At 38.3% G+C, this 8,479-nt stretch overlaps 1 pseudogene; it reads left to right on the top strand.

Moving 5' to 3' along the window:
- The first annotated feature begins 1,784 nt into the window (after positions 1 to 1,784).
- On the top strand, positions 1,785 to 3,822 carry LOC121183352 (annotated as a pseudogene).
- Positions 3,823 to 8,479: the final 4,657 nt, after the last annotated feature.

The raw sequence follows: 8,479 nt of genomic DNA on the forward strand, positions 1-8,479 counted from the left end.
GTTTCTGTTTTGTATCTGTTGTCCGGTAAATAATTAACCCATACGATCTTTGACTTGCATTGTGAAACGTCTTTGGGATTACTACACTTGAAAAACAAGACAGTGCAGTTACTTTCCATCTGCTGTTAAAAAGAAATGTGCTGATGGTACTTCCCTCTGTTTTACCACTACTTGACTTTTACAAACTAAAGAAGCCTATTGATTTGTGGAAGAAAGGATCCCACTGCTTACTTGGAAGTGATTCATAATTTCACTCAGCAATTTGCTGCCATGCTGTTCATACAAAATTGAAAACAGCCAATATAACTCTAACGCCCTACAGGGAAATCAGAATCCATGTGGTTTGATTTGCTTGTGAACTTTATTTCTTGTTTTCTTGAAAAATAATATACTAGTTGACATGGTCCATGTATTTGCAGTTCATGGTGAGACTTATTTTTTCAAGGTCAAGAATGAACTTTCGCTCCTTGATAAAATAATAATACTACTAATAATATAGTAGTCCCTAATATAAGTCCCTTTATAAGACTTTATATTATATGTTCATGAGTAGCGTTCAACAACAACTGGCTGACAGATAAGCTAACATTATCTCACACAACAATGATCAGATTTGTCAAGGACAAATCATTAATTCCCCCCGAAAATCAGTTCAGAAATGGAAAGCGTAGAGCAAAGAACCCGTGTCATGTAACTGTTTGCTGGTGTCTTACAGGCAAGCAGTTACTCACATTTCATTTCTACAATATTTCAGTTGTAAGTCTTGGCTGATCTCTGTTAAAGGTGTAGGTGGGCTACACCTACACCGTGGTACATGCTCACACACTTGATTTAGACAGGTTAGATTAGATACACAGGCACACCATATTTTATATTATAAATGAATTTGCCCTTTTAAAACACATAATACAACTCAGAGACCTGTAAGATCACTGAGTTTTAAAGATTAGAACATTTAATCTGTAGAATGATTTTACCAAGGAGCTATATTTATGTCACTCTGAAGTTCTGGACTTACATTGTTATTATGATTCACAGCATCAGTTCTTTCTACTATTTACTTGTGTATTATTTTGTGTAGGAAAGTGATTTATAAACTTGTTAGGTGACGTGTTTTACCATACTGTACAGTACTGCTGTCTTTAGAGTTCTGGTGTAATACTGCCATCAGGTGGTCCTCATAAGCTCCTACTTCCAATTGATGCAACATCGCCTTTAGCAAAAAAGAACTGTTTATGTATATCAAGTATTTACAGTAATACAGTCGCTGTAAGTGACTTTCTGGCCAAAAGCAGATGTGGTACAATTTTCATTAAAATGTATATTAATACTGTTTGTAGTAGCAGTCCAAACCCTTTCCTAGATATTGGTTAATATCTCAGCAACACAGCTAAATTACAAAACTGTTGAGAATATACAGTACCATGGGGTCCTAATTCTTCACCTGTATTCAGGACAACTCTGATAGAAACAGGAAACCTGTGATTTTGCTTCAGGCTGATGTTAAACTTACTCTTGTTGCACTGATTGGATGCATGTGTTTAAATAAACTGATTTGTAATGTTTTCCCAGGAAGTTTAAAGGTCTAAAAGCAAATGGTATGTTTTCGCCTTTACCAGGTGAGATCACTAAAGTTTGTTTTTGTGAAACACTGGTATCAAATTGGGGGATCTGGTTCGACTGGCTTCTCCACAAGCACATGAATAAAAAGCTGTTCAAAAGATTGTGACTTGCGACACTGTCCTGTCAGCCCTCACCTCCTCTACACTGACAACCACAACATAATGGGTAAGTGTCCTTGTTTTCTGTTAAATTAATGGAAAGTCCGTTAAAAGCTCAAATATACTCATTTAGTCTAGTTAAGGTCAAATAATATCACTTTAAGGCATCCATGTTGACGTTAAGATGTTACGTTAGCTACTGTTCTATAATTACATGCATGTCTGTGGACTACTCCCACTATGACAATTTATTTTTCCTTGTTCACAGGCAGCTCATTTATAGTCAAAACAGACACCCTATTTCACAGTCAGTGTTTGTGTGAAGCCAAGATTAAACATTGTTTATAAAATTCATGGTTATTAACCAGTGGTTTACGACAGCAGTCAGAGTTTCGCTGAGAATATTAATGTCCACTGTGCTCTGTAGGGCTGTTGACAGGTTTTCAAAGGAAACCAACCCAACACAATATTCAGAGTTTAATACATATTAAAATATGTATTTTTTGTACTTTGCTTCTGCTTATTTAGATGTTGTGTGGAGCCATTCTGAGAAGCAGTCCATTCTGAGAATTGAGAAGGTTGCTCTGTCCTAACAAGTTGCGTCCTAACAATCCTGTCAGACTTGCATCTGTCTCTGCAAAGTGTCACACTTTCATGAACCCAGTGTGACTCACAAAAATGTGTTTCTGGTTTTGTCGTGAACTCTGCCAGATTCCCAAGTCATAGCTTGCAAGACTCCCCAAATACTCTCTGTGAAGGTATAAGTTTATATTTGTGTAAAACCATGCTGTGATTATGTTATCTCTTATGTGCAGAGAATACCACAGTTGTCAATCCAAGGCCAGCACTCACCCTGCAGCAAGCAACCGAACTGACACTGCAACTTTATGGAGTGACCTTAACTTAGATCGCCACCCTGCCTAGTTATATGGACCAGAACTTCCTTGTTGTGGACAAGGAGGGCACCGAGTATGTCCTGAAGATCATGAACTCAGAAGAGAGTAAGAACACCACTCTGCTGGAGATGCAGACCCTCACCATGTCGTTTCTACGCCAACATGGAGTTGTGTGTCCAGCTGTGTCCACCACCACGAGGAAGCTCTTGAGTATGGAGGAAATAGGTAACAGCAAACTATCTCTGCAGTCCAGCTTCATAATGTTTCGCTTAGCTTGAGTTATAATGCAAACAAAGACAATAGAGAGATACTCAAGTACATGAGAAAAGAGGTGGTTGGTTTAACAAAACAGGACATACAGCCATTTCCACCACATATACATAGATGTCATGGACTGATAGATTACCATAAGGTAGCCCAATAGAATGGAGTGTTGGATGAGAAGATCAATGTCACTTTTAAATCTGTCTTAAATATGAAGCAACATCCATTTGCTCATAAGCTTAGATTAGCACTAGGATGAAAGCAGGCAGGAAATAACAAGCTGGGCTTTGTCTGAAGATTTGTCTGCCAGTACCTCTTAATCTTACGAATTAACATGTTTTCAGGCACGATGTTACTGCTCCACTCAAGAAATAGTCTGGTATTTGACCCATCATAAAACAGTAAATTGTTGTTTTAACATGTAGGTTTTTGTGTGGATTAAATTACCAAGATACAGCGTGATAGCTGAGCTTAAAAGGTGCTGGTAGGTGGATTTTTTTTGATCTTTTGAGTGAGACAAGCTAGCGTATTTCCCAAAATGTCAAACTATTTCTTTAATCGGTTTTCCCAGACAAAGGAAGCTAAAATTGAACCCTTGGCATCATGAAGTTGTATTGAAATGAAACAAGGATCATTATTTTACCAGACTACAGTCAAAATCACCCTCCATTCATTCCAAGTATCATTTACTTTGTTTTATTTTTAAGTAGAAGGGCAGAAACACTTCAACACTATACTGAACTCAACATGTTGCTGTTTTTGTATCCACCCTACCTTTTTAGACTGCGGACATGGTGCCCAAACCTAGTGTGTGAGGCTGATGACCTATGTCCCTGGAAAACCCATCGCAGAATCTCCAGTCACTACACTGGATCTTCATAATGTGGCCAAGTTAGCTGCATCCATGGATAAGACTTTGCAACAGGTATATTTAAAGGTCAAGTCCTATTATAACAATGGCTAATGGTTAAGTGGTGATGAACACATAATGAGTTGTTCCCTGATGTGCGGTTCCCCTCAGCTCTACAGTGTTTTAGCATCCTTCGGCTCATTGTTTTTGTTTTGCAGCCCACAATTTTCCTGCTTTGATTTCTAGACTGTATTTCTGGACCTGGCCAGATGAAGTTTTGAATGATTCTTACTTTTCATTTTAAGTTGAATTCCACCATGTTTGAGTCAAACAATATTTTAGACTTTTTACAGTTCTTATTAGTTTTAGGATTTCTAAATTGTAATTAATCTCTTCATTAATCACTGATAAATAGTTAGCTAATTCTTTATAGATCAGCACTGGCTTACATACACATCTAGCATGACTCTTCTTTTGAAATAAAGAAGATGTGGATATGAGATACATTATTGTATTTATAATATGATTTTATTTGCCCCACAATAAAAAGCAAAAACTGGCTTTCTCCTTCTGGGAAAACTCCCTCCATAGAGAAAGCTGTTGTTCTAAAAAAAAAAAAAAAAAAAAAAAAAAAAGTTGAACACTAGATGGAGACATCAACCCATTTATCCCACAGGCTGCATAAAAGGCTCCTTTTGTGAATCAGCCTTTCAGACTCACCTTCTTAAAAACCTAAATCCTAACAACTTCAACAATTTTCTCTGAGAGGGTGAGGGCTGAGGTGTTGAGAGACCTCATATCTGTAGTAACTTTGTCGTTTATAGTGTATATAGTGCAGTTTATAGTTTGTGGTGGAAAAGCTTGAGAATTTATACTAACGTCTTCAAGTGTGGAAATGTTTCCATCTTTACATTTTTCAAAATGAGAGGACTCTAAGCAAGAGATTAACATTGTAGTGTGAACAGGAAGATGCTTTAAGAGCCTCTTTTATATAACTGGGACAGAATAAATGAAGAAACCAAGATCTGCCCCCTCATTTTGAGTAAACCAGAAACTTTAGCTTGGAGAAAACATGCACAAGATGAAACAGAAGTAGCCGGATTTTTTTTTTTCACTGTATCTCACCTTCAAGTGCTGCTGTGCTCCAGACACCTCAGCCAGAGCCTTATGTCAACACTCCCAACACACACACACACACACACTCACACTCACACACACACACACACACACACACACACACACACACACACACACACACCTCATCTACCTTTCTACATTTCAACCTCCCACCTCAAAGGCACCATCTGCCCTCTGCCCCTGCTGCAGCTCGCAATATGTATCTCCAGTCATGCAGAAAAAGTCACAGTGTGCGTCTGTGAATGTCCGCCTGTGTTCATGTTTGTTCTCCGTCTGTTTCACTGTAGTTCGCCGGCATTCGAGCACAGCGAGCCCAAAGAGGCATAGATCTGAACCGTTGCACTGTTTCCCTCACGAGCTGCAGTCCCTCCTCTCTCACTTTTTCTCTCTCTCTTCTGCCTTTTCTCTTTTTGTCTCTGTAATACTTTAAAATCGTGTTCCACAAATTATAGCCGAAATAGAAATGGCAACACTCAAAGGATTTAGCTTAATACACCAACCCCACTTATCAGTGCCATTAATCCTCTTGGCATTTGAAAACAGAGCGCCGGGTCTACACTGCACCTTTTTTAAAATACAGCACAGAAATTTAATTTACACTCCAAAGACCACCAATCTGCAGGCTTTTAAAGTCTGAATTTACTGTTTCAAAAAATATGCTGCACCCCTTGTTGAGCCTCTTGAATGACTCTTCTTTATTTTACGGATCATATGTTTAAATATTCTCACAGCTCTTCTCAAACACAGGCAATAAGATGCAGCACAGTGCAAAACATTATTGTTACATTATTATTAGATTTGAATGACTAATTATACATTGTTTATTTGGTTATCCATTTATGCAGTATTAAAAAAAAATCACTCTTTTTTTTGTATTTTACACAAGATATAATTTCTCTCTCTGCCGGAGGGAGCATTTTTACCTCTCTCCCTTGTTACCTCCCTCTCTCCCTCCCACAGTGTTGTGGGTTTGATCTGTCCACTTGCCAATCATAAGCATAAGTTTCACAGACGACCAGCTCAGTGTTTCTGATTTCCATTAAAATATATTTCTGTGACTGCGGTTCGGCTCCTCAGAGACATTTGTCAGATGATTTTGGACTTTTCAGCCACAAACGTTTCCAAGCATTACTGCAGTGAAAACATCTTCATCAATCATTGACTAGGTTTCCTGAAAAGCCAGTCTAGACTCTGAAATACTGACTTTGTAAAATCTGACATGTAAAATAGAGCTTATTTATTCCAACATACTGAGCTTCATCTTTAATAACAAATAAACAATATTGCCAAAAAGAATTAGAATCCTTAGTCAGTGATGCTACATTTATCCAAATATACTAAATGAACTCAAATTCCTCCTTGAAGCAATAACCCACATTTAGTTGGCACATGTTGAACTTCCTTGCATCAGCTGAGAATGAAAAATAAAAAACAGCAAGTTCCATCACTGCGCCGTTGTGTTTTCAGTCGTCTCTCTTTATTTTATTGAAAACAACTGTGAGTCGCTGTCTTTAATATGGATTTATCAGACGCACAGCTCTTGGCCGTCTTGCCAAGCCTTTACTGCTGCCAAGCTGACCTGTTAGTACTAATTCACTTCATGGATCCCTGACAGATGCTCGTGTAATGAATATTAGCTTTACGCCTAGACCGTCTATAGTGGCCAAGATGTCAGAGTTTGATACGAGGCTAATGGGTCTCTCTCTCTGTGTTAACAAATATGTTTCTCATCTGTTATGCTAGTTGACAGTTTGGCAAGGTCCTAAACAGGTTTTACACAAAAAATGTGTGTCCATTACTTAATTATGTAGTACTTTGAGCATGCAGTTACCTAACATTTATTGAGTAGCTTTGCTTACTTAGATTCCATTACCACAAACAAGTGAGACTGAATTGAACAAATTATTTTCTTTATCTTCTCAATGTTGGGAATTGTCTTTATTTTCTAACTTTAGTGGCATTGTTTGTATTCCAAAGGAAGCATACTTCAAATATAAAGTCACCTCTAAAGTGTGACAACTTTCTAACAGCAGTATAATCACAACAGCATCCAGACACTAAAATCATGCAAAAAAACAAAAGGGATTCTCCTCACAACTGGGAGTGAAGCTAAAGAGGAGACAGAGGCCTCGATTAGTAAGCTGTTGTAGTAGCTCAGTGGCGTCTTCAGTCTTATCAGTTTGTTTCAGAGCGTCTGGGCTTTGCAGACGGATGCTGGCCTCAGTCTTCTATCGTGAACCATTCCCCACCAGACCCACAAAACGCACCAATGGGAGAGCAAAAGAAAGCCGTCAGCATGAATTCATTAAAACTTTCGCACATTATCACATGTCGTTTTTCAGTGGACGTCTCTACATTTGCTGTAACAAGCGTCATGGTGGCCTATCTGCACCGAACAGGTGGGAAGCACAGCGGCCTCTCAGAGCTCCAACATTAGGGAGGCGCATAGAGAAGGGTGGCTAATCGATTAGACAGACTGGATTTACTGAGCTGACTGAGTCACAGGGTGACTGCACAGGCGAAGGAGGAAATCTGTGTGTGTGTGTGTGTGTGTGTGTGTGTGTGTGTGTGTGTGTGTGTGTGTGTGTGTGTGTGTGTGTACGTGTGGGTGGATGGATGTGTGGGAGGAGGAGGAGGAAGGTGTCTGATTCCACTGAGAAATTGACTACCTGAATTATCAAAATAAGATAATTTTGAAGTACTCTCTATGGTTAAGTAAGCCATAATAAGCACAGGATTTTGAGTTGTAATGATTAACTGATAAAGTATTAAGTATAAAGTATTAAGAGGAAAAAATAACACAAAGTTTTGCTTAATTCTGCACAAAGCAAACAAGGTGGGATAAATTTCTAACAAGAAGAAAATGTATCTTGCCCATTTCTTTAATTCACTTCACTGAATCGTGACCAAATACAGTTTAACCTTAGATTTAGACTAATAAAGTTGATGAGAATTGTAAATGTGACCATGCAACAAATGGTCACAAATTCTAATAAGAATGCGTGATATATGAATATGATAATGCATTAAAATGTTGAAAACTTTGAAAATGTATCAAACTAAAATGCAGATTAAGAAAAAACAACAACATGCATAATTACACATACCAAATATTTTTGGATAGCGGTGATCAGGACCTGCTGAGAAATTTAACTGAGGCTTTGCTAGAGTGCAGTTTCTGTTTTTATCAGCCAATTTCCCTGCACATGAGATAATGATCCCAAAACACAGTACAAGCTTTTAATACTCTTGAACTGCGCTCTCAGCAGGGGGATAATGGAGTGGAACCTCTTGTCTCCTAATATCAGCACACTGTTGGCACACAAGGCCCAATAATGAAGCTTCTCACTGACATCAGCTGGATGTGTACGTTTTTATTTACACATTAACCTTCCCTGTAGCTTTTCATCTCAATTATTTCTCTGCAAGCAAGGTGGGAAACAGTATGTCAGTGGTACTTAAAAAACGATTTCTGGTATTTGTTTTATGCTCATTGCAGTTTTTACACAGGTGGGCCAAATTCTGTTGGTCAAGAGGGTCAAAGCAATTGTGACTGATTTGAAATGAAACAGAAAACTTTTTGGCAACAAATCAAATGATGTCGTTAACAT

This window comes from Toxotes jaculatrix, chromosome 6, assembly GCF_017976425.1.
Source record: "Toxotes jaculatrix isolate fToxJac2 chromosome 6, fToxJac2.pri, whole genome shotgun sequence".
Lineage (NCBI taxonomy): Eukaryota > Metazoa > Chordata > Actinopteri > Toxotidae > Toxotes > Toxotes jaculatrix.